This window comes from Psammomys obesus, unplaced genomic scaffold (genome assembly GCF_907164565.1).
Source record: "Psammomys obesus unplaced genomic scaffold, mPsaObe1.curated_primary_1811, whole genome shotgun sequence".
NCBI lineage: Eukaryota > Metazoa > Chordata > Mammalia > Rodentia > Muridae > Psammomys > Psammomys obesus.
The window spans coordinates 7,931,933-7,959,042 of NW_026595981.1; the positions used below are offsets into that span (position 1 = coordinate 7,931,933).

General features: G+C 51.3%; 1 protein-coding gene across 1 annotated transcript in view; it reads left to right on the forward strand.

Annotated features, from left to right (window-relative positions):
- The window catches only part of Tmem132e (transmembrane protein 132E), a 50,449-nt gene that overhangs the window by 11,397 nt on the left and 11,942 nt on the right, over window positions 1-27,110 (forward strand). The window lies entirely within an intron of this gene.

Consider the following 27,110-nt stretch of genomic DNA (forward strand, 5'->3'; position numbering starts at 1 on the left):
TGCTGGGCATGTCGCACACACCAGGCAGGCATACGGCAGCCAAAGGCCGGCATGGGGCAAGTGTGCAAGCAGGTTCAGTAGAGTGCAGTTGATGCCAGGTGGCAGAGGTGCCCGCAGAACACCTGGTCTCACCTGGGCTTTGGAGAGGGCCAGTGGTAGCTTCCTGCCTTTGAAGCCACAGCTTCCAGACTCTGAGCCAAGCATCGTGTTGAACCCCAGCAGTGCCATGGCAGGGAGGGAGGGTGTGTGTGTGTGTGTGTGTGTGTGTGTGTGTGTGTGTGTGTGTGTGTGACAGTTTTGTCTGGAACCTGCTCCCTGGGCTCTGTAGCATGCTGGAAGGACTAGTCCCGAGGAGGCAGGGGTCAGGTTGTATTTCAGCTCTGCACCACACTGGGGGATGAACTATTGTTCCCTAGCTTCGGCCTTCTAAACTATAAGGGGGGATCCTGGGAGTCAGCAAGCCAGTGGGAGCCAGAGGCTTCAGGAGCAGATGGTAAGTGCCCTGTGGGCATCACCACACAAAAGGGGAAGCTGAGGCTTGGAGTGACTGATTTCCTGCGTCACTGTCTCACCCCTTTGCTGCTCATTTTCTGTGGTCTGCAGCTGTTTATCTGGTCCCCTGCTCTGTCGTAGGCTGCTATAGCCCTGCAGCCCCATCCCAATAATCACACTCCACCCTGCTCTAAGGCCGTGTAAGTGGTTTGCATAAAACTTTCCCCGGGTCTTGCCTTTAAAAGTCTTCCTCTTTTCTCTAAACAGCCCCTAAATGATTTTTGTAAATTGCTCTAAGTAGATAATGTCAGTGCCAGCTGCCTGCCTGACTCTTCTGCCTACACCTGCTCCTTCCCACAGGGTACTGGGACTCAGTTGCCCTGGGTTAGGAGGTGACCATCAAGGCAGGAAGTAATTCCAGCCCCTTCCCTGCCATTCCTGTCCTTTGGGGGAAGTGTGCCTGTGCCTCCATTGCCAGTCCAGGAGTCTTCTAAAGGAACTGTCCTTCTTGTTAGCTTAGGGCCTTCCTAGGAAAGGTTGGGCCTGTGCATCAGAGGGATTTGGATTCCCCCTAGGCAAGGATTGGGTGGGGAGCATCAGGATCCCCTCTAGAGCCTGGTTTCTTCCACCATAGCTCAGAAACAGCACAGGCTGGCTCCCAGACTGAGACCTTGGACACTGGTTCCCACAAGCACACGCTAGTTGCTTTGATCATCATTCACCCTGGAAAGTTTTCTCCCATCCCTGCCGTGTGTCAAACCTTCAAAATGAAGCTTCCCTGGTGAGGGCTGAGACTAATCTATGGGTATAAGATAAATATTTAGCAGCAGTTTGATACTGTGTCCACTTAGCAAAAAATAAAATAGTAGTAGGTGCATCCCTGGGCCGATGACCTGTCCAGCCATGGGTTCTTGTTTCTGTAAACTGTACCAGGCATGATTTCCATCTAGTGAAGAGAGCCTTAAACCTAATAAGAAAGTGGTTGATCACTTCCTCCTGTAAGCACAGCCCCTTAGAGGAGATCCAGAACCAGGCCACAGGTATGGGCTGGCTTTTCTGAGGCAGGACCTGCAGCTAGAGGCTCAGCCTGGAAGCCACACCTAAGGCCTTAGACCTAGATTCAGCCCAGACCACCCCATGCTATCATGACCACTGTTGTGGCCAGAAGGCAGGGGTGAGGGTCTGCAGCTCCATGGATGGTGCAGTTTTGGCCGACTTCCTTCAGCATTTCCTGTGTGCTCACTACACTCGCTACTGTGAGGTGTCACCATTGCTGGGAGCCAGAAAGAAGGGTACCTTCTTTTTGGTAGCGATGGCAAGATCATATAGCTGTAAGTCCTTTTTCCCTGTCTGGACCAGTTTCTCTGTGTGAAACGTAATAGGATTGGATGAGATCAGTAATTTTCTACAATGGCTGTAAGCAGGGAAACGTATATCATACATGACATACAGCACATCTTAACACTTCCGTATAACACACCCATGCAGAAGACAGGTGGCCCAGATGAAAGCCAGAACTGCTGGATGAAGGAAAGTGGAGGGCCTTCTCATGGTCCCATTGAGACCCGCTTTCCCCATGACCCCATGGCAGCCCTGAAACACATCCATGGAGCCAAGAGTCAGGCACTGAGTCTGCTGTTACTCATGCTGAGGCCCCACGGGACACCCCGTGGGGTAGAGGCACCCCCAGGCCTCCATGCTCTCTTTCCCCAAGACCCAACTCTATTTTCCAGAAGATACAAATCCCAGGGAGATGGGCTGGGCTGGCTTCAGCAGCTGTGGGCACTGGATGGAGTCGAGTGGGATTAGACTAGCTAAAAAGATGTAGGCGGCAGCAGATAGGTGCCCGTACCAGTCCTGTCCACCTCCCCAGAAGGCAAACTGTTCCGGATGCCACAGAACTACCATTTGTCATCTTGTGCTCCCTTCCACGTGCTGAGAAGGAAGGAGGACGAACACAGCCATAGCCTCCGCTCCTTCTCCCACTTAATTGGAACCCAATTAAGTGAATAATTGTTACAAATGTGAAACCACCTTCCACAGCTTGGAGATGTGGCCTGAACACATCATGAGCTTCGGGCCTCTCTAGGGACAGACAGCCTCGGCCCGAAATTTGGATCCCCCACAATGGGGTGTGTCAGTCCGCAGACCTCCCTACTCTCCCTCTTCCTTGCCAGAAGACTCAGGCACCCCTCCTCCCCCGCTCCTGCCATACCCCATGTTCCAGCAGGGTGATCCATCCAGGCTTCAGCCTCTGCTCAGACGTTCACACCCAGCTGAATTGTCTCTATGCCAGGCATGGCTCACTAGCCCTGAGCTCACAAACACCTGCCCATACGAACTGGCCCCTCAAGAGTCTCACACATACACACACGTAGGAAGTAAATCAAGGCAGAGAGATGGGTGCTGAAGAGAACAGTGCAAGGAAACCAACTGGAACATCAAAAGCCTCAGGCAAAAGCTTTCTAAGGAAGAGCATGTGCTCCTGGGACTGTCCACAGTCAGTCTCCCCTGACAGAGGGAGCAAGGGCAGAGGTACACAGAGAATCAGAGCATGGAAGACAAATGGCTCACTTTAGGGAGCATCGTAGAAGCCTGTACAGTGAGCACCCCACACCCCATAGGCACTTGCTGACGTCACTCATACCTACTGTCTGTCCTCTGTTCTGTGGTACCATGGTGGGTGGATTTTTTTGGTTTAAGACTCTGCATATGGCCTTTTAGGGTAGAAAGATCTCATTAGCAACAGACACAAGTGAATGGCAAATCCCTTTGCAACTGTGTGATGAAGACTTGGGGTTGTCTGGGATCTGGGCTTGTCTGGATTCAGGAGCTGCTCAGGCAAAGGATGTTGATCCTGGCTACACTCTTGGGTCTGCCATCCAGCTTAGCATCAGCATTTGCTCCTGGGAAACTGTTGAAGTGACCCAATGCCAAAGCAAGGCAGGGAGTAGACAATAGCTGGGCCCCAGAAGCCAGCATTGCATAAGGCTTCTGGCATTGAGGCTGGCCTAGGTTCCCCAATGCTGAGAGACCTGCTGGGTGAGGGATCTAAGAGGCTCTCGGGGGTCAGGGCACAGGGGGCAGGGCTTGTAGAAGAGGAGGAAGTATGCTGAATCTGGGCCTGTGCTATTAGTATGTGTGTGTGTGCTGTGTGTGTGTGAGTGTGTGCATGAGTGACTGTGTGTGAGCAAGTTCATGCATGTGTGTGCATATGCGGGTAAGTCCAGAGGTCGATGTTAGATGTTTTCCTCTTTCACTCTCTGCCTTTCTTTTTGAGGCATGGTCTCTCACTGACTTTGGAGCTCACTGACCTGACTAGACTGACCAGGAAGCCTCAGGGACTCTTCTGTCTTTGCCTCCCCAGTGCTCCCCAGGGGTTACAGGCACTTGCCACTACACGTATCTTTTATGTGGGTGTTCCTGATTGCACAGTAATCACTTAACCAGCTGAGCCATCTCAGGTCAGTCCAGGTTCTCGGTTCTAGGTCTGAGTGCTCAGAGTAGGCCTCCTGGAGCCACTGTGGAGTCTCACTTTACAAGTAGTAGGGTTTTTCACTGCCTGAATTGTGGTGTTTGGTGGGCTAGCCTGGGAATATGAGTATTGACATCACAGTTCCATCCCACATCTGAAGATCTAAAAATTTAAAATTCTGCAAACTCAGAAATGTTTCGAGCACAGATGTGACACCCTCAAGTGGAAAATTCCATACTCCACCTCATTAAACAGGCCACAGTCAAAATGCAGATGCATTGGAAATATATATAAAATAAGTATCGAGATACGTATTTTAAGAGGTATACAAGACATAAATGAATTTCATGTTTACTCTTAGGTTCCATTTCTAAAATGGCTCCAGCCTAAAAGTATCTGAAATTCAAGGCCACTCTGGCCCTGAGAAGTGCTTCCAGGCTCCACCTGGCATTTTCCAATCAGCTCTCCATAAGCAGCCCACTTAAAAGTTGGAGAGTCAGGCTGTGATGGCACACACCTTTGATCCCAGCACTCAGGAGGCAGAGGCAGGCAGAGCTCTCTGAGTTTGAGTCCAGCCTGGTCTATAGAGCTAGTTCTAGGACACCAAGGGCCACACAGAGAAACCCTGTCTCAAAAAAACAAACAAACAAAAAAAAGAAGTTGGAGAGTCCAGGTAAAACGTGAATGTGTAGGTGGGTTGGGGAGTAGACAGACAGACATTCTCTTTGACCCATTCTAACAGGAGTCCCTTAAGGGTCTTCTCTGGGGTGTTACAGATTGAGGCCAAAAAGAGTAGACAAGAACAGCTGAAGAGCTGACAGGTGTAGGACAGGCCTGGCCCTGAGTCAACAGGGTGGAGCTGAGAATGTCCAGAGCATGGGTGCTTTTCTTGGGGTCTGGAAGGGGAGCCCGAGAGAGCAGCTCCCATAAGTCAAATTCCAAGAAAGAAAAAGAACTACTAAGCTAGAAAGGGGGAACTGTGAGGCCAAGCCGGGGGATCTGTGGGAGCTGGGACACATAGGCCCTACCTAGCTCCATTTGGGCTCCCATTGGTGTTCAACATGGCAGAGAAAATGATCTCCAGCTTGGGTGATGGCTATCTGATAGACAAATGGCCTGCCTGCCTTCTTGAATTATAAAATTTCTGCAAAGGTAGCCATTGGGCATCCTGTGGACAAAGCTGCTCAGAGGGCTCTGGCCTGCCACTGTGTACAGGTATTAAGTTAACTTGCCGGTCATTAGTGAGGAGAGAGAAAGTTGCTGAGAGAGTGAAAGAGAATAGCACCCAAGCCTGGGAGGAGCCTTTGCTACCCTCTAAGAAGCTCCAACCACAAAAATCCTGGGCAAAGCATCCGGGAGCCCCTCTCGCTCCCAGGGTTTGCCATTGACCTCAGAATAAGGGGCTTGGGGTCATCACTGAAGCTCTTCTGTCAGCTGTGTGGGGAAGTGATGGTCTTTGACCAGAGGCCCGTTTTTTTGTCCCCTAAGCCCCAGCCCTGCTTCCTGAGGATGGAAGACTCAGAGAGGCAGCCATTCACAGGGGAGATGACCCTGGTGGCCTTGGGGGATGGGATGTTCCTGGCCACACAGGGTGACAGTGATTAAATGCACCAGCAGCTGGGCCATCGGGGGCCCTCCCTGCCTCTAATTTGGGTCAATTAAGCCAATTTGTCTTTGTTGACTGGATGTCCCTTCTCTGTAATGGCTTTGGCCCCTCTGGGACCTGGGAGGAAAAGATGGGGAGGAGGAGTCTCCTGGATACAAGGCTCTTCTCCCCGCCCCCAGCATCCCAAAGCCCTGGGCTCAGGGCCTTTCTGGAACCTTGTGACCTTCCCATTGTCCTGGGGGTGTTGTCAGTGGCCGCATCCGGCTGCCCCAGACTTCACCTCATCCCACAGAGGAATGATAGGAGCTGTTCAGAATCAGGACAGAAGGGGTCCGAGCCTAGTCATGGGGCTCCAGGCCCAGTCTTATTCTGTTGGTACTTTCTGACGGCTGCACTTTCGCCTAGGTACTTGCTGTGGGGTCTGCTATGAAACCTCCTCTGCAGATTTTCTTGGAAATTCACTTCTGAGGTATCAGTTTCCACCATGTGCAGAAGAAAGCAAAGAAGGATCAAAGCTTGATGCCTTCAGAGGGAAGGGTGCACCCTGGAGCTGTGCATGCTCCTGAGAGTGTCCCTGGCTGTGGGATTACAGTGGGACCATCCCCAAGCCTGATCTCCTCACTGTGAGGTTGGGTAAGCAAAGGTCAGATTGCTGTACAGCCCTGTTTCCTCTTGCCGTGAGCCCTGGCGTGCCTCAGTTTACCTATCTCTAGCTCTGCAGGCACAGGAAGGTGATTGGGGCCTGGGCCCCATAGCTCTCATATTTGAAGGGTTGACCTTAGAGGTAGTATAGTGGTATGATGGGCAGTTTTCTCTTGTTGTTGCGGAGGAAATGGAGCATTACCTCTTTCTGCACTCCAGACAAGTGAGCCGGTAAAATGCTGTAATATATAGGAACACTGAGGGACCAAGAAGACACAAAGCTTCCTTGTGTTCCCTGAAGAAGCTGTGTCATCCCCACAGAACCAGTGGAAGGAGGGTGCAGCTCAGGGCAGTTGGTCATAGGGGGAAGGGCAGCAGTCTCTGGGGAGAAAAGAACCAGAGAACAGAGCTTGGCAGGATCAGTCCCCGCCATGCATACATGGGATTAATCATGCATCCATCCCTTTCACTCACATAAGGTGGCTTTCTTAGCCCACCTTGTGAAAGGTGGAGATTCGAACAGAGGGGGACAGAAGCAAGTTCAGTTGAGGTGTGAGTCATGACTTGGAGTGCACTCTGCCTGGACAGAGCCCTCTGGATCTGTCCTGTGTGGCATCGAGGACACCTTCCCATAAGCTGTGACCTTAAGTCTGAGCCCTTTTATGTGGGCCCAGTGGTCTCCATTGCTACAACTCAGGTGCTCATCTGAGCAGATGAATCTAGGTTGACAGAAGGAAGACTAAGTGAGGAGCTAAGGTGCAGAATGGTGACAGGGGTCTCTTCCCTCCAGCCCTCTCTTTCCTCCTTCCCTCTCGCTCTACCAAGTGCTGTCCTGGAGGCTCATCCCATGAGTCATGTCAGAAGTGTGACATGCTCACCTGTGTTAGCACCAGCACTGAGGATGTGAGGCTAGAGAGGGACAGGCTCCCTGACAACTCAGAGCCCTGGAAAGGAGCCTGAGGCAATGGCTCAGTTCTTTCTTACTGCTGGTGTAGACACAAAGACCCAGGTGGTTCCCAGCCGGCAAGCTGTGCATATGTGTATCATGGAGGCCAGCCCATGGTTCCCAGGCCCAGCGGCCTCCTTGTTCATGTTGAATGGTTACCCATGCTGTTCTAGGTGCCCAGTGAGAAGAGGAAGTGTGTGGTGGCTTGCCTGCATAGGGACCTCTTAAATGGGTACATAGAGTGAGGCCAGGAGCATATTTTCCTAGACCGTGGAGGGCCCCTTGCAGCTTTATCTTCCCCAGGTGTGATCTTAGCAAGATCCTCTGCCAGCCATCTCTTTACTGGGTGTGTTTCTGCGCTCCTGGGCTGTGCTTTCCTCCCTCTCTAAGGCTCCTCTGCAGTGCCAGTCCCCTGGCTAATGTGCCCTTCTAGATATCCCATCTTTGCTGAGAGCCTCAAGATGCATCAGACACCTTTGGAATGTTCTGTAGGTCCTCAACCCTGCCTTCCCTCCAGGCTGGACTCTGTAGCATCCCTTCCTTTACTCAGATCTCAGACAGAAATCATAACTATGGTTCTACATCTCTCTCTTCCCAACACTCCCTCCACACCTGGCCCAAGCCCACCTAGTGTCCAGACTCTATTTTTAGGAAATTGTACCTAAAATGACAGTAAACACTACATGACGAGCGCCCAGACAGTCCTGAGGCCTGGCCTGGGGTCTTTTCATGTTTAGTTCATGTATAAATACACACCAGAAGCAGCAGCAGCAGCAGCCAGCAGCACTTTGCAGGCCCAGCAATGGCAAGAACTTGCTCAGGGCCAGATAGCCCTTGTCAGTCTGGAGCCAGGCCAATCTCAGCAAATAGACTCTGGGGACTGTGCTCTTTAGAGAGCCCCCAGGAAGAGTCCTTCCTGTCACTCCTCATGCTCAGGAACTCTTGTCACTAAGCTAAACCTGGGGAACCACATCCATAGAGCACCCCCTTCAGGGTCTTTTCCCTACAGACTTCAGGCTGAGTTCTTTCCCACTTGTTCAGCCTGCCCATTCACACCACCTTCTGGCACCCATTGCCCAGGAGGAAAAGAGGTGCTCCCAGCTCCAACCAGTGACCCCATTGTCTGGTTTTCTTACCAGGTCTTCTGCGTATCACATCATTCCTCAAACACACATTGTGCCACACTCCACACAAGTGAACAGTGACAATCAGAACTCAGAATCCTGAAGGCTCCATCTGCCACTTGCTCTTCTTGACTGCATTTTGTTGTTGTTGTTGTTGTTGTTGTTGTTGTTGTTATTTTGTTTGTGTTTTGAGACAGGGCCTCAGTGTGTATTCCAGGATGACCTAGAACTCACTGTAGTCATTCTCATTTACCCCAGAGTGTGGTATTATGTGTTGGCATTATCACACCTGCTTCCTGGCTAATTTCTAGGTGCTCCCCGTGATGGAGCCTCTGCTCAGGCTGCGTGGATGGAGCTCCTCAGCCCTGTGCTGTGCCCTCAGCATCTCTGTTAGTTGTTTACAGGTCTGTCCCCTCAGACATCAGTTGTGATCTCTCTGTGATACCCCTGGCACTCAGCAGGCCCTGGAAAGAATGGATGCATTCTGAGGAAAGAAAGCCCAGGGACTAGGTAATAGATTTGTATTCATAGCAGCTGCTAGCATTCATTACCAAGCCAGTTCTGGACTAGGCCTTATTGAAGCCTTTCTCACTGCCAGTCCAGGTGAAAGATGGGAAGGTGGCTGGCACTGGGTGGGTCATGGAACCAGGTAGTCTGGGAAAGACCAGCACATTTGGAAGTTACAAAAACAGGCTGTGCTGGTCCTCAGCTGCCTGAAAAACATTTGTATTCCCTTATGTAGTCAGCTGAAGCATCCTAACAGAGCAGACACAGGTCCCTTGCTCTCAGCTGTTGCATGGTCAGTTGAGGCCTTCAGAGCATGAACTGTATGACAAACGAGGCCTGGCCCAGCTAGGAGACCATGCTGTCTAAATTGGGCACAGCAAAGCAGCTTCTTTAGGAACACAGGCTCAAGTGTCCTCGGTTCCCACTCTGCAATGGGTGGAGTCACATAGTGAGTATTTCAACACCGGCACCTGGGGAAGGCCTCCCTCTACCGAAGCCAGTCTGCTCCAGCTTTACTACCACCCAGACCCGTCCTGTGTTCCATAATAACAGAAGGTGAAAGGTCCCTGTGCCAAAGCAACCCTAAGCTGTGGCCTTGCCTCTGGGTGGAGGAAGAGTGGGGCAACCTTCAGAGGCCCCTCCACACACCTTTGAAAGATTTGTTGGTCAGATACTGTCATGGAGGTGATATGGCAGGTACCCTCTATACATTGGTACACACTCAAGAAATGGCTTGATTTCTGAAACAAGGGAAGTCAGCCGGTGCCTGAGGCTTGACTGTATGAAGTTGGGCTCTGTCTGCTGGACTAAGAGAGAGATTGTTGTCAGGTGTGTGTGTGTGTGTGTGTGTGTGTTCCCAGGTTGTAGGACTTATAAAGCAAGCAAGTCTGTTTATTGCACCATCTTGCAAGCCTCCCAGCCCTCCTTTTAATTATTTAATTATTTTTATTAATTATATTTAATAATTTTTTAATTATTCGGATAGGGTCTCAATAAGTTGCCAAAACGGCCTTGAACTTGCTCTTGACAGCCCTGGCAGGTCTTGAACTTATGATCCTCTTGCCTCAGCCTCCTAAGTAGCTGGGACTACAGGCCTGTGCCACCACATGGGGCTATCAGTAAATTACTTTGAATGGAAACTTCTTTGATCTCGTTTTGTGAGGCAGTGTCTCCTGTAGTCCAGGTGACCTTGAGCCTGTTCGGTGTCTGATGCCAGCTGTGTGTCTGTAACAGTGTACCTCAACCTCTAAGATGCTGGAGTGGCAAGCCTGTGCTGCCACACCAGGCTTTCCCACCCTTTATATACCTGGCCCAATTTACAATATGATGTATTCTTCTCTTGTTGAAAATATCCTGTCTTGCAAACATCTATGTGGGCAAAAATATTGTCAGCTACCATGAGTCCAAGCATTCCCCAAGTCCAAAGAGGTATTTTCTCCCACAGGGTAGGGTCAGGCAGTAGCTTGTCCTGCTGTTTTAGGGCCTAAAGAATAGGGACCAGGCGTATCTCTGAGAGTTTGAGGCCTGCCTGGTGTAGGCTGCACAGAGAAATGCTGTCTCAGAAAAAGGGAAGAAGAAGAAGAAAGAGAGAGAGAGAGAATTGGGATCAGTAATGTCGCTATTGCTCAGCAGCAGAGCAGGCCAGAGGTTAGAACTGTAAAGAGCCTGAAAACAGCCACCAGCAAAGGAAGTGATGTCCAGGGACAATAAATAACATGCTCTGCTGGAGTCACACAGCAGGACTGGACAGACAGAACCACCAGCCTGGTCCCGGATCTGTATGCCCCAGGCTCTGCATGTCCACCGTGGATATGGTCAGCCCCATGGGCTCTGCCTGTTTGCTGCCTCCCAGACTGCTGGAAAAGGGGTGCCTAGCCTAGAACCACTTACTACCCAGTACATCAGTCATCCATCACTACTAAGTAGAATGGCACAGCTTGTGCTGTGCTGCCTGTCCCACAGAGGCAATGAAGAGATGGGAGTTGAATCTTTAAGCTGCGCTCTATTCAAAGATCCTGCAACCAGAGGAGGCAGCAGATTAACATCTTTGCCAGCAGGCTTTATAGGGAGCGAGGGGAGGAAGTTGAGTAAAGTCAGTCTCCGCAGAACTCAGCCTCACTCCTCTGGGCAGGTGGTTAGACACCTTTCTGAGACTCATCTCTTGTGCTGTGCTCTCTTCTGCCTATCTGAGTCTGTGCACATTGAACACAACTAGTCTAGTTTGTGTCTGCCAGCATCAACCTTGTACTCCTCCAGGAGTACGTGGAGTGGTGTGAGAGAGGGGGATTAACCCAGACAAACAAACCATTAGTGGTGTGTACATGCTGCTTTCTTCCCTACAAGATGGACTACAAGTGTGTCTTTACAGCAGAGACTCTAACAACAGTGCTGCTATCCATCCTTCCCGTTCCCCAGCAAGTAGCCAACATCACCACCTTCAGAAGAGAAAAGGTTGCTTTTCATTCATAGCTTTGCTGGTCCCAGTCCCTAGTGGAGTAAATCCACTGCCTTTGGGCCATAGGTGGAAATGCAAGGCAGAGTAAAACCACTCCCTTTCCGAGTCCTAAAGTGTGTCGGGGTGGGGCAGGGCGAGGGGAGGCTGAAGTCCCAGTTAAGTCTTTTTTGAGGATGCTTCCCCAGTGATCTGAAGACCCTGCTAAGCCTCACCTCCTAAAGGCCCCACCACCTCCCAGTAGCACCCTGCTGAGGACTGAGCCTTTGAGATTATCACCACACCTGAATCATAGCCACTCCGGATCCCACCAGCCTCCTGATGGGCATTGCCTCTTGGCATCATGCTACCCTGTCTGGTCTCAGCACCCCGCACAGCTCTACCACACGCCCCTCCTTCCAAAAGGCCTTTTGGACCCGACCACACTTGTGACCTTGTTCTCCCTTCCTGAAATGTCGCTGATTCTACCTAATCCCTTAGCGCTGAGGAGTCCCCAGACCCCATGTCCCCGCTGTGCTATGTTTCCGGTTGTCTGTGTGGGCTGCTGGTGCTAGAGCCAGGCACTTCCCACCTTTTAGCACGTTATTTATGTACTTGTCTGGCCTCCCTGTTAGCCAGAAAATTCCTTAAGGGCGGACTCTACCTTCTGTATCCTTCTCTCCCCAGCAGTTCCCAGCAGGATCTCTGAAGAGCTGAGCTGGATAAATATTTATTTGGTGAATGTCTGTGAGAGTCAGCTACAAACCCTAATATTTCACAAGGCACTCCAGGCCGGATGCTCCATAAAAGCTCGGCCACTCCCTGTCAGCAGCAAGGCCGCTATCTGTGAGACATTGGAGACAACAAACCAGCCTTGTCAGAGCAGAGAGGAAGCACAGAGAGGTGCATGCCAGCAGCTCAGAGGACAGAGCTCAAGCCATTCCTGGGAGGAAGCAAGGGAAGATGCATGGAGGATACACTGTCTGCAAGAAGTCGAGAATGAGTGAAGCCCATGAGGCAGAATGTGCAGGGCACAGCGCAGCAGACAGAGGAAATAGCAAGGCACGGAGGCCTGAGAACAACAGCTGAGGGTTGCTCAGGAGTATGGGTCAGGAAGTGGACAGGAGAAAGATAGGGACTAACACTGCAGGATGCTGAGGGACTATGGAGGCATTTAGGATTGTTGGCCAGGGAGCAGAAAGTCAGCTACTGTGAGATCCTGGGCAGGGCTTTCCTCCTCTTTGAACCCATCTTTGCATCTCTACAGTGGACAGTTAAAATGGGAGAGGCTTAAAGCCAGGTTAAAGATGCTGAAAATACAGGAGCCAGCCGCTGTCAGTCTGTCCGAACACAGTACCTAGAAAACTGCGTGGTGCGGGGCTTGGCTTTGAGGAGTGGCTGGAGGAGAGCAGAGCCAATCAGAAGGCCCTAAGAGGAGTGGAGGAGTAAGGCAGGCAGGGGTTTCCTGTGGGCAGGGTGTAAGTGATACATGCTGTATGGGTTCCCACTTCCCTCTTCAGCTGTGTCTAGAGAGGGCTTTGTGAGCCTGTTCTGGTTTGCATTTATGTTGCTGTAGTAGACACCATGACCAAAAGCAGCTTAGGGGAGAAAAGGATTTACTTCAGTTTATACTTCCTGGTCACAGAGCATCACCAAGGGAAGTCAGAGCAGAAGCTTAGGCAGGAACTCAAAGTAGTGCCCATTAAGGAACACTTCTTACAGTCACTGAGCAGCCACTCTCTGGCTCTGCCACTGGCTTTATTACGTAATCCAGGCCAACCTGCCTAGGGATGGTGCCACCCTCAGTGGGCTAGGCCCTCTCACATTCATCATCAGTCAAGACACTCTCTCACAGACATGGCCATAGGGCCATCTGATCTGGGCAGTCCTCAATTGAGACTCCCTCAGAAGACACTAAGCCCCATATCCAGTTAACTGCTAAACCCAACTAGGACAGAATCCATTTTGCTGATGAAGAGTTGAGGCTCTCAATAAGGAAGTGGCTGAAGTCCAGTGATACAATTTTGACTCTACGGGCACATGATTCTCAAGGACTTCCATTCCCCTTCATGTGTGGGAAACTGGTCCAGACCATCGCCTTGTGTGATGAAGCCACTCTGGACCTCTTTAGGCCCTGCCCACCACCCTGTGGAAGAGAAAGCAGGGTATCTGGTTCTACCTCATTCTGAGGGAGACCAGCTGTCCAGAGTGGCCCAGGCGTAAGAATCATTAGGAATCAAGCCCATGAAAGTTCCAGGCAATCTGGGACATGTTGCTTGGTCACCTTCCTCATTCTACAAGCTGCAAACAGGCCCAAGTCCCCCTTGCAGGTGGCAAGGCCCTGTAAAGTGTCTCTCCCTTTCAAGGTGCACACACCTGGGCCTTCTCTTCCAAGCCTCATGTTATTCAACTTCTGGTGATCCAGCCCAGGCAAGAAGCTACTTATTAAGACACTTGGAAAGTGGCAAGCTTAAAACTGAGGCAGGGACACCAGCCCAGGCACAGTACAAGATGGGGGGATGATTAGGAGCAAGGAGAACGGCCTTCTGGGCCTCACAAGGGTCACTCTCCTCCCACTCTGGCTGTCCCCAGCAGTTCTTGGCTTCTGTGTACCACCTCCTTGCCAGAGACCCACCAGAGCTCATCAGACCTCACTCTGCACCACCTCTCTTAAGACCTTAGGAGAGCAGTCTCCAGTTGGCCATCACGCTGAGGACCAGTCCTACCCTTCAGCACCACTGTTAGGACCCCCAGTTCATTCATGTGCAAGGAAGCCCCTAATAACACCCACCTGAGGAAATGGCTGAAGGGGCCTCACTCCAGTTGTGTGGCCTTGGGCATCCCTCCTGCCCTCTTTGAACTTCATTGGCAAAAACTAAGGATGCTGTTCTTTTTCCCCAGGGGTTATAGTGAAGGCTAGTTACATGATCTAGTGCCTAGCACCAGCACTCCAGATGCAACTCTGAAGGTTAGCTTGATCCCCACAGTATGCTACCCCTGTTCAGGTAGGGTCCTGCTGTTTACTGTAGTCCTCATCCCTGCTCACCCCTCATCAACAGACTGGAGAAGTGATTTGTCTCCCCAGCTCTCCCTAGAGCTTCCCTACCAAGGCCCACCCCTACTCCGGCAGGCAGATTGCCTATAAGTACTCTCTCTCTCTCTCTCTCTCTCTCTCTCTCTCTCTCAATCTCTCTCTCTCTTTCTCTCTCTCTCTCTCTCACACACACACACACACTCTTTCCTTTTCTGTTGTTTGGGGCTAATTGTTTATTAGAAGACACATGCAGGCAGCCCACGCTGGTGGCAGAGGAGGGGGAGGGGGCTCAGCTTGCCCCACTATAATTAGGATAATGCACATTAGTCATTTAGTGTAACTCTCGGTGCTGTGCCCTCCCCCGCCCTCCCCCGCAGGCTCGGCTCCAGCCCAGGCATGCAGCTTTGCACAGGTACTGGTCTCCCTCTCAGTCCTCCCCAGCCCTCCTCCTGCCCTCAATCCCTCCTCCCTCTCCTCACAGCAGCCGCTGTGCCTCACCCTCCCTCCAACCTCCTCTCAGTCTGTCTCATTTGAGGTCTCTTTTTTCCACAGACCCTGCTTAGCCTGCTGGGTTCCAGAGCAAGCCAGAGGGATAGTCTCAGCCCCTCTGTCAGTCTGTCTCTTCCACCCTGCCCACCTTGCTGCTGTGTGTCCCCTTCCTGGCTGGCTGAGGCAGGCCTTTTGTCTCCAAAGGCCCTCCAACGCCATGTGCCTGTGGCCAGTTTTATTCCTGTGCCAGTTGGTTTTTTTGTCAACTTGACACGAACCTAGACCTATCTAGGAAGAAGGGCTCTCAGCTGAGGAATTGCCTCCACCGGATTGGCCTGTAGACGAGTTTGTGGGGGCATTTTCTTGAAGAATGATTGATGAAGGTGGGCCAGTGCCACTTCTGGGCTAGTGGTCCCGGGTTGTTTAAGAAAGCTGAGCTGAGCAAGCCAGTTAGCAGTACTCTCCCATGGCCTGTGCTTCAGCCCCTCCCCCCAGGTTCCTGCTTTGGATTCCCATGATGAGGGACCCGAGAGGCGAAACAAACCCTTTCCTCCCCAAGTTGGTTTTGGTCACAGTGTTTTATCACAGCTGTAGAAACAGTCTCTCATGCTTACTTCAGGCCCTAGAAGCCTTGCCTGCAGGAGGCCCAGTCTTCACTGGGTCATGATGGGGATCTCAAATAGTGATGGCGGGACAGGGAGCTTTCCATGCCATGGAGACTGGCCTAGGCAGGGGCTGCAGGTGGTAGGGACACTCAGCTACAAAGGCCAGTACCAGAGTCTGAAGGAGTCCTTTCTCTCTAGACAGACATTCACTAGCTGACCACAGGCCCAAGACTTAAAACCCTTGACCCCACTTCCTCCATCCTCACCTGTCCCCCATCACAGGAGGACCCTCACACTGCTTCTGGACTTTCCTCAGTAGCAGCTCCAAGGCAAGAGCGACTGGGCTAGAAGCACAAAGTCTCTTGTCTTCACAGGCCTCTGGGGGCAGTCCTGGGGTCACACATGCAGACAGGCTGGCAGATACAGCCTCTCACAGGCAGGCAGAGGGAGACAGAGTCAGTGCACTTGCAAGGGCAGACTCTCTCCCCTCCATGAATCCTCTCCTAAATCAGACTGCTTTCCAGCACCCTGAGCCCCTGGACTCCCTGTCATGGGCTCCTGTAGCTCAGGGACGTCAACCTGGGTTGTGCCTTATGTAAGTGACAGGACACTCACACCCATTCCAGCTTTCTTTTCTCACCTTTCCCCTGTCCTCAGCCCTCCATGAAAGATTATCCCAGAATCCCACTACAGTAGAGATCAGAAGGGACAGCAGAATAGCCAACTCCCAGGACCAGGAGAGCCTTTCAGTCTGGTGGTGAGGTTCCGGTTGGCAGGCAGGGACCCAGGAAGCCATGATCTGATATTGTGTGGCTGTGTACTGTGAGCAAGTCTGTACTCAGTAGGCCCCAAATCAACATTAAATAGTTGATTCTAACATGCACAGGCTGTCTCTACAGCAGCTTTGTGGGCTCCTGGTCACCTGTCCTTGGATGCCTAGCTCTTCCTGGCTCCCAGAAGCATGCCCTCATGTCCTGTCTGGGTTATCCCAATAGCCTTCACTCTAAGGAGCAGCAGCCTCTCACTGTTGGAGGGTTGTGGATAGGAAGTGAAAGGAGTAGCCGGTTCAAGATTGGATGAGCCAAGAAAGGAGATGGCAGGGAGCCTGGCAGGGGTCCTGAGACTGCGCTCACACATGTTAGCAGGCACAGCCTCCCAAGACCACTCCATTCATTCATTCACTCACTCACTCATTCATTAATTTCTATAGTGCTCCACTCAGCAGGAAACAGGTGCTTGGTACCAGAAATCAAGGACTTGGTGCTCGGTACCAGAAATCAAGGAAAAAGCTGGGCCTGCCCAAAGCAGAAAACAAACACCCACTGTCAGCACAGAAGCACTAGTGTTAGGGTTCCACACGGGAGGGGGTACATTCTGTAGTTGGGTCTTGGAGGACCTGGGTCCTGACCCTTGAGGCCATGTGGGGATGACAGTCACACTCAAGTATTAGCCAGGCTGAGGACACCCTGTGGGCAATCCTTCATTAGAATATCAGAAGCATTCCCTTGAAAGAGATGCTATTCTTACTCCATCTTACATGGAAGGGAGCCCCAGGTGGAGTGCAGAGCCACGCAGTACCCTGGGCCACGCAGCTGGTAAGGGCTGGGATGCTGACCACAGCCCTCCTGGCCTGTGTCCTCTTCCTGATGCCCTCTTAGTGAAGAGACGGGAGCTCCCCGGCAGATGGGGGAGGAGTGTCTCCTGAAAAGGTTAGAGCAGCAGAGAGCTGAGGTAGGGGCCGAGGGTGGTAGTGTTTGAGGCCACCTCAGCATTTAGGGGTACAGGGAAGCTACTGTAGCAGCTGAGAGCTCTGGGCTGCTGAAAGCTTCTCTGCTCTTTCTTTCTCCACCTACACCAACCTGCTGTAGGAATAGGCCTCTAGGGAAGGCAACTTTGTACCACTTAGAAACACTCAGAAGCAGCCCCGTTCTAATCACCGGTGGAGCTACCTTGTTCCTGGGCTTGCACCAGGGACCTCACTCCAGACAAAGACCTTGCCTAGGAGGAGAGGACCTGGTGACCCTGGCTGGAAGGAAGGGACCCAGATGCCACCGCGCTACCCCACTGGGCTTCATTTTGCCCAGAACAGATCTCCCTGGCTCACCCATGTGGCACACGCCAGGGACTTACCTCTTCTCCCAGGCTGGGAGGTTGATACCCAGAAAACGGATTGGCCCTGACATAGGTCACAGAGCAGACTACTGGTAGCGCCTCCCGGCTGGCCTCTAGGGCCCCAACAGCTGGTACTCCTCCCATCCTCTGTGCCTCCTGGGACCCTGCATTATGCACCTGTCACCTCTTAACTCCCCCCCCCCCCCCCCCGTTTAACCTAACAGAATCTGACAGAATGCTTGCCATTAGCCAAGCGGTGCTCCGGGTCCTGAGGCAAACAGGTCAGCTCTTTCCTCCTCTTGAGCTAAGTAACCAGTGAACGCTGATGACTAAACACAGGCAGAAATAAATGCGCAGCGCCCGCTCCATCCCCGAGGACACCAATTTATTTACAACGACTGTGAAATAGACTGTGACCCTCATTTCACAGGTGTAAGAAATGGAGGCTCAGAGAAGGTAAGAAACTCGCCAAAGGTCATACAGCTATAAGTGTCAGAGCTGTCATTTAAATATGACTTTGTACCATACCAAAGCCATACGGGCTTTCTTCCTTTCTGTCCTTCCTTCCTCCTTTAAAGTCTTTTATTTTTAGCTGAGCTCGGTAGCGCACGTCTGTAATCCCAGCTCTGAGGGAGACAGAGGCAGGTGGATCTCTGTGAGTTCAAGGCCAGCCTGGTCTGCAAAGCGAGTCCAGGACAGCAGACTCTACACAGAGAAACGCTGCCTCCAAAAACCAAAACAAAGTCCTTTACTTTTATTCTTAGAACAGCTTCTGCCACTTTTCTTCGTTTAAAAATGCATTTATTGTTTTCCTTTCAATTTTGTAAGCCGTACATGTTCATTTTAGACAACTGGGAAATACATAAAAGAATAAAGTAAAAAATGACAGTCACCCATAACCCCCTCCTAGGATAACACCATTAGCATCTACAAACAAACCACAGTCCCCTGGTACTTTGCAGCCTTTCTCATCCTGAGCACCTTTGCGAACACCGATAATCCACATGCAATCAGGTATCTATTTCCATACATTTGCATTTCCAACCCAACCCTCCTTTCAGACATTTTAAGTTGATTCTTGTTTTCTCTGCGGAGCGCTTCATGACGGCTCATGGCTGCGAGCATCTTTTCTGCATCAACCCTCCATCGTGTTCCTGCCTATTACTGTCTCAAGGCGGGAGAAAAGGATGTGTATAGTTTCAAGTCCTTTAAAATAGTGTGTGTGTGAGAGAGTGTGTGTGTCTGCATGTGTGATCATGTGCGTAGATGTATGGTCATGTGTATGTGTACGATTGTGTGAGCATGCATATAAGTATATGATCATGTGTGTATGATCATATAAGTGTATATATGATTGTGAGTGTCTGTGTGTGAGTGTGTGTATGTGTGTGAAGACTGATCCCAGTGCCTTGCTTGTGAGTGGCATCCCTTGATGACACACTTTGAGGCTAGGGTGTTGCTTAATGGCAGGCGGTTGCCTAACACACACGAGGCCCAGGCCGTTCGTTTCATCCTGAGCCCGGGCGGGGGGGGGGGGGGGGGGCATGCACGTATGTTGAAATCGCTCTTTAGACAGTTTGTGTCGTTGACATTGTTCCCGTGGGGCAAGTGAACACCCTGTGCCTTTAATATGCAAACAGTGGATGGCATTTGTTGGTTTGCTAAAAGCGAGGCTTTTCTCATAGCAGTCTACCCCACAGGGACACTCCCTTGCCATTGGTTGTTCAGTTTTCTTTCCCCTGATAGGACATAGGTCCCAGAGAGCAGAAAATGATGCACCAAGCCAAGCCCACTGCCCAAACCAAGGAGGGCAGGTTTGGACTTAGTCCTCCCTGCAGACAGAACTCTCTTCCGTGGCAGCTTTAACTGCCTCCACAACACAGGGTCGGAGCGGGGTGGCGGTGTGTCCCTTGAACATGGACCACGTGGCCTCTAGGAAGCTCATCACCTGCCTCAATCGTGGGTCTTGCCCCCTCTCATTCCTTCATCCACTCAGGCGAATGTCCACTCACAGGTCTAACCAGCAGGCTTCCTTTGGCACATGTAGTCCAGGCACTGTGATGGATATTTGTCATAACCTGTCGTTTTTGCTGCCCTTAGACCGTGAGAATCTGCCGCCTGGGGGCCCTTACCCTTTTCCTATTAAACTTCTGTGATACTAACTCCAAGTATCCAGGGTGCTGGTGGACATAGAGGTGTAGAACTCTCCTTTGGGATCCCAACTTGTCTGCCTGCCTAGCTCTCAAGGCTCTGTCTGTCCTTAAACTTCATTCCAGCTTAGAAGCAGGAACTGACACCAACTTTCTGCATGGCCCCCATGTACACACACACACACACACACACACACACACACACACACACACAGGCACAGCCATCTCCTAGCTCACAGACCAGCACCCATGAGCACAGCTGGGTTCTACTGCCTCAAACTCACCAAAGCTAATGACACTTTTTTTTTTTTTTTGAAAGCGATTAGTTTTAATTTAGGGACAATTAGAGGTAGAGGCAGGAGGCATCTGATCCTGATTAGGTACAAGGAGGTGTCCAGTGCCCTCCGCCCTGAGCTTCCGGGAAGATTTATTTACGCACTCGATAAAGAGGAAAGGGTTAGCCTCTGCGCCCAGAGAGATGGTCATCTCCTGCGGCTAAGGCCAGTCTGAAATGAAGAGGGAGGGAGCCCTGCTCGCCCACCTCCTCCTTGCATGTGTTCACAGCTTCATAAAAGGGTAAGGTTTTTGTCAGGCACTTTGTCAAGCGTCCACTAGGACCTCACTGTACTACACAAAGCCAGTCCAGGCCTTGCCTATCATATCCCAGCATAAGGCAGCGGCAGCAAACCATAGGCTCATGGGTGTAATGGTGGAAGTGATTCGAGGGAACTCTGTACAGGCCGACTGGTATGTATGACCCAGCATCCTCTGGCCCCAGGGAAATAATGACAGAAATAGATAATGTGGGAGTCCTTTGATGATCAGCTTGACACCGGATCCAGAGCCGGAGTTGCACAGAGAGATCAGAGGAAAGAAGAGCTTCAGGGGCTGGGGATGGCCAAGCCAGAGTAAACTGCATCCTCCCCAGCCGCCCACCCCATGCACAGGCCTTCCCTTGGGTCCTGGTAGATAGGATGCCCTTCCTGCAAGGCACTGCTCACTCCTTTATCTTTCCAGAGGTGCAGAGGATAGACCTGGTAAGGAAGGACCCCTTTCTAGGGGCAAATAGTCTGGAAGGGGTTGGGATGGCCCCCTGAGTGGCTGTCACTGTCCCATGTGCATAAGCTGGCCAGTGGCAACCTGTTTTTTTTTTCCTCCACCGCACTGGTGCAATCCATTACTAGAGGAAACGGAGGCCATGGGGTGTAGAAGCAATCAGCTCTCCAGTATTCATTTGCCAGGGCCACCATGATAAGGCGCAGCCAGAGGGTAGCTGGGGCAACTGCAACGTGTCATCTCACAGTTCTAAGAGCAGACAATGGAGATGGTGTGGACAGAGGCTAATGCAGTGAGGGGCTGTTCCTGCTGGCTCTTGCTGGCTCATGTCATCTTGCCTCTGTGTATATACGTATGCTGTCTCCTTATAAAGACATCTGTCACACTGGACCCACAGCTTCACAATACCTGTAGGGCCTCTTTCGAGACCTTATCTGCAAACAGCTGCCTGCTGAGATCTTGGTTATATGAACTAGGAGGACACAGTCCAGATCATGATACCCATCAGAAGACACCAACAAGGAGATACCAACAAGGGAAAGAGTCCCATGCACCCCAATGTGGCCAGAGGCCCAAAGCAGAAGGAAGCCACCCACACCAAGGCAGAGCCAGGCACTGTAGCTGAAACGGAAGAGCCGGGTGACCTCGGAGGTTGAGGTCATGCCAGGGAGCTTCAGGGGGCTGGGGAGGCATGGGTGGGCTTCTGCATGTGCATGCATGCATAATGCAGGGCCGTGTATAGGCTTCCAGGCCAGTGTGCAGGTGGTAAGCAGCTTTTGGGTGTGAATGTGCCAGAGCTGGTCCCGCCTGTCCTCACCACTCTGACCCTGCAGCACCTGCCACTCCCCCACCACTGACCTGCCCTGACCTCCATCTCAGGGTGCATCCCCTACCACTACCCAACATCTGTCTCTCGTCCAGCAACCTCCCAAGGCAGATAGAGGAGAACAGATGCATGTGATCCCAAAACTCAGGAATTTGAGGCAGGGGTGACATAGTGAGACCCTGTCTTAAATATAGACAGACAGACACACACACACACACACAGGAGACAAACACATGAGAGAGAGACAGAGACAGAGCGACTGAGACTTGCAGGTACTTCTCCTCCTGAAGCCTGTGCCTTGCTCCATGAAGTCTCATGTTTAGATCTGTGTGGTAAGTCTCTGGTCACCATGTGCCTCAGCATGAACACTTGGGAACATGTCCAGCATGTCTGAAACCCTTGCCTTTGGATGACCAACTGGCCCCATCAGCCCCACTTCCTGTACTCTCTAGCCACCCAAAAGCTTCCAGAGCCTTCCTACTTCCCAAAGGAAGCCAGAACCTCTAGAGCCCAGGCAACTTCCTTCTGGCTAAAGACACAGGATCCAAGCCAGAGTCCAACCCTGTTCTACCACAGAGGAGACCTTAGGTCCCCAGCAGGATGCAGTGACTTGGTATCTCTCTGGGCTGACAAGGGCTGCCATGGGCCACCATGCCACAAACAGGAAAACAGCAGTGCTCTGATCAGCTTGAATGCTGACAGTCCCCTTTCAGAATAGTGTCCTTAACTGCAAGGTCACTGAAAGAGGATAAGAGTCACTAAAGCCCAGAGCCTAAAGCCTTCCTCCAGGGCTATCTGGTCTCCTTTTGGATGCCTCACCAATGAGAAACTCATTACCTTTGAGGGAACTTCACCCTTTCATCCAGCATTGGTTGAGGGACTACTGTGTGTCAGCTATGTCCTAAGTGCTTGGACAGTACAGGACACATGTTGATGTCATTGTCTTGGGGGATCTAAGTTCTGGTGGGCAGGAACCTCAGATTCCTGCACAGCACACTTAGCTAGTTGAGTGACAGTACGAGGGAACTAAATCAAGAAATGCTCTCTGGTTCTCTGCGCTTGGGATGTAGCTGTAATGGTAGAGCATTTGCCTAGTATGCAAGAAGCCCTAAATGCAATTGATGTCCAGTACTCCCCTCCCCCACAAAAAAGGTGTTTGCTATAGGACTATAATCCCAGCACTCCAGAAGTAGAGGCAGGAGGATCAAGAGTTCAAGGCCATCCTCTGCTATATTGCAAGTTTAACGTTAGGCAGGGCTACATAAGATCCTATCTTGAAAGGTGGGAGAGGGGAACAGAGAGGTCAAGCGACTGGTGGAGTAGGTAGGACACTCAGGGAACACACCAAAGATAGATGTTGTGTGATGAAGCTTTTCTTGGGGTTATGCAACACACACCTCGACCCGACCCAGGTAGGGTTCCCATGACAGAGCAAAGTATAGATAACACGGACTTCCATCTCGGTGAACCAGTGAGTTTTATTGGGGTTACTTACAGAAGCAGAAATGACTCAAGGACAGTTACATCTCCAAAGCCCACCCCATGGGCAACAGTCCACAGAGCTGGGAACCTGGAGCACACTGCATAGCCTTCAGGTGGCTTGACAGGTTGGAGAGTGTCCCCGCCAGGTGCCTCGGGTCTAAGCCTCCGGCAGCTCAGCTGGTTTCTGCTTCTTCCAGGCAGCTGGCCTGGTCTCAGAGTCTTTGCAGCTGTTCTGTCTCTGAGTTGTTTTGCAGCTCAGCCCTTTTTTTCTCTGGGACTCAGCTTCTGTTTACTCCGGCAAGGAGGGGCCTAGAGAATCTGGCCAGTCTCAGGGAATTCTCAAACTAATTTTTTTTTAATTGTTTCTTTCTTGCTTAAGGAACTCCCCAGCAGCTCCTTAAAAAAAAAATGGAACATTTTGATCTCAGGACAAAGTGTTACCCAACTAAAGGAAAGAGGCAGAGAAACGGCTGTCATCAGGGGAGAGGGCTTCAGGCCAGGGAAGAGTTCAGGCTGCCTGAGGCAGAAAGGGTGCCTCTGACTCATGGGGCGCAGAAGGTGATTTGGAAGAGCTGATGGTTAGACTCTGCCAGGCTGCCTCCTTACCCAGGAGGCCGAGGTGCCCTGCAGCTTGTCCCTTTCACTTCCTTCACAACCCTTAGAGTCTAGTACTCATCTGGTGGCTCCACTCCCAGGCTGCCTCTGAACGTTCCAGATGGTCATCCATGAAGAGAGTAAAGGGGCAAATGGGTCTAAGTGCCACTTAGCAGCCTCCAGGGGGCTCCTGGGGACTGTCGGTGAGGACAGGGTCAGAGGTCTGACCTTCCATCCTGCCTGGCTCCCCCAGTCAGCATTCAGAACACAGTGCACCAACTGATTGCTGTTTCTCTACCATAAGCCATGATATCCAAGGCCTTTCACAGACAGCAGTGCCCCCGCACTCCTGAGGCTGTTCTCCCCACTCTCAGGACCCCTGTGAGGGCTGCAACTGATGTCACCTCTGAAAGGGAAAGTATCAGCTTAGGACCCCCAAGACCAAGTTCTCAGCACAAAGGAGATTTATTTTTCGACACGGGGTAAGGGACAAAGGCAGGAGACAGAAGATGCGAGGGAAGGGAACAGGGAAAAGGGGGCAGGAGTATTTGACCCAGAAGGACAAAGGACTGCCTCTGGATAAAGAAAAAACAGACATGGCATGTACAAAAATGGCAGTTTATGAAGTAAAAAGGGGGAAACGTGTTAGGATGAGTTGGCTTGTTGTAATTAGGCATGTTAAGTAGGGTAGCCAAATGTTTGTTTTGTTTTGTTTTTTGGTTGCTTCAATACTTTGACAGCTGGACCTTGGTAATAAGCCTAAATAAGGAATAGACCTTGGTGGTCTAGCTATAGGAGCATAATCTAATGGTTCTTAGCAAGGCAGAAAGAATGGGAAAGAAAGGCAAGGCCTGCCAGAGCCAGGCTCAACATGCTTGAGCTGGCCAGGGTTCCTTTAACATCTGCGGTTTTAGAAATAGAAATAGAGGCCCAAAATAGAAAGCCACTTGTTCGGGGAGAAGCCATGGCCTAGAGCAGTGGCTCTCAACCTGTGGGTCGAGACCCCTTGGGTCAAATGATTCTTTCACGGGGGTCAGCTGAGACCATCAGAAAGCCCAGATGTTTACCTTACCGTTTGCAACAACAGCAAAATCACGGTTACGAGGCGGCAATAGAAATAGCTTTACGGTTGGGGTCACCACATCATGCGGAACTGTATTAAAGGGTCGCAGCATGGGGAAGGTTGAGAACCACTGCCCTAGAGTCTCTCAGAGCTGACTGGCTGCTATGACCCGCCTCAGAATGACACACTGAGTTCTCATACTGCCTAGAGGCCAGCCCTCCCGCTGCTGTGCTTGAGGGGACCCAGGACCAGGCAGAAGGGCCCTTTACAAACACTTTCCAGACTCCTCTTAGATACTTGTTCTCCTCCATGGCAATGAGTGCCAGGACTTCCGTGTGTCCAGCAGGGATGAGCGGCCGCGGCCTGTGGAACCCTGAGAACATACAAAGGCAGCCTGGTGGAGAAATCACTGGTTTCCTGACACCCGTGGTAATTCCAGCAGATCCTATGGGCTGCTGCAGAGAAGCCCTGTGAGAGACAGTGAGCTCAAGTGTTCCTCGTACCACCGTGGATGCTGGGGCTCAGCAAAGTTTTTGTCTTCTTGTTTGTTTGGTCTGAGTCAGTGTCCCTATGTCCTTATGTCCCAAGCTGGCCTCAAACTTATCCTGCCTCAACCTCCTATGTGCCAGGATTATAGCCACCACATCGGACTCATTTACCTTAAGTTATTTTTTCCATTGTGTGTGTGTGTGTGTGTGTGTGTGTGTGTGTGTGTGTGTGTGTATGATATCCCTGTGTGTGTATGTGATACCCATGTGCATATATGAGCATTTGTATGTGTATGGGCCTACGTGAAAGAGTGGTTCGTGCACATGTGTGTAGAGGCCAGAGGTTGGTGTTGGAAATCAACCTTGATCATTCTTCCACCTTACTCACTGAGGTGGGTCTCTCGACCAAACCCGCAACTCACCCGTGAGGTTAGTCTCACTAGCCAGCTCACTCTGAGGAAGGAGCTCACCCTCCCCATCTAAGGCTGGAGTTACAGCTGGGTTGCCCTGAACATTGAGCATTTGTGTGGGCTCTGGGGATTTGAACTCTGGTCCTCATGCTTGCATAACAAGCTCTTTAGCCACTGAGTCATCTCCCCAGCCCCATTACCTTAGCTGTTGAATTAGGAAATTAAACTGCAGATCTTAAGTAGGCTAGGGACACCAGAGCCTGGAGTGCAGGGTGCTTGGACTTCACAGCCTTTGTGAGGGATCAGCGATGGGTGTCTATACATAAGGCACGGTCTCGATGACACTAATGAAATAATGAATATGTGTGAACCACTTCAAATGCCAAGCACTGACCGGGGTCTCCACTGACTGACATGGGGGTCTGCAGTCATGCATGGGAGAGTACTCGAGACCGGCCAACGGCTCCCCTTAAGCCACACAAGCAAGTGATGGGAGCACCGCTCCAAGAAGGAACTGTCACAGGGTGCATCCTGGAGGGGTTCCTGGAGAAGGTGGCATTGAGGCTGGACCCTGCTTGTATATGGAGAGAATCAGATGAAAGAGCAAAGCATGAACAAGGAGAGGCTGTAAAGTAGAGAGATGACAGTGAAGCGTTCCTTTGTAAGTTGGGGCTAGGAAGGGTACTGGGGACAAGAGGCCCCTGAGGCCACATGTCAAAGACACTAAATGTCACAGTCAAGCACCAGGTGGGTTGGGATTTCATTGTGAGAGCAGTTAAGAGGAACTTAACACTTAAGCATGTTTTCATCATGTTGCACAAAATCTGGGAGGGGAGGGTTGTGTTGTTTTGGTTTTAATGACAGATGGCACCCAGCCAGATCAGCATTCTAACCAGGTTGATTCAAGTGGAAGAAAACTTGTTGGAGAACTTCTAACCATAGGCTTTAGATACTGTCCTTCCTTGTCTCGGGACTCGAGCAGGAAGGGACCCCAAGGTCCCATCTGTGCCCCAGGAAAGGGGAGAGGTAGAAGGGGTGAGGGCAGGAGGGGGAGCCCAGTTGGGCAGCTTTGGGTCATTATCAGCACTAAATGAGGCCAGCACCAGGTAATGGGGACAGGAGACATCTTTGGACAGCAGTGACCAAGATAGAATTGTTAGAGCCTGGTATCTTGTTGGTTGGGAAGGGACTGCATTTGGGATTGGGAGACTGAGGACAAAGTTTCCCAGTTATATAGTGTGTGGTGAGAGGGAACTGGGGTGACAGGGGATGGCTGGTTTGAATTTTGCTCCTCGTCCTTGCCTCTGCATTCTAGAGTGACAGGCACCCTTCACCTTCAGTCTTCGTCTGTAAAATGCAGGTGACTGAGAGATCACAGTGCTACTCCTGAGACTGAAGATAAAGCACTTTAAAACTTTCCAAGTGCTGACTGCCAACAAGCATACAATGGCAAAGATCACCCATGTGGGCCCTCCCCATGCCGAGCACAGCCTGAGCTGTGCATAGGACTTTGGCAGTCCCCAGACCCATACTTTGAGGCAGCAATTGTTTGCTCATTTTGGGGGGTCAAGTACTTTG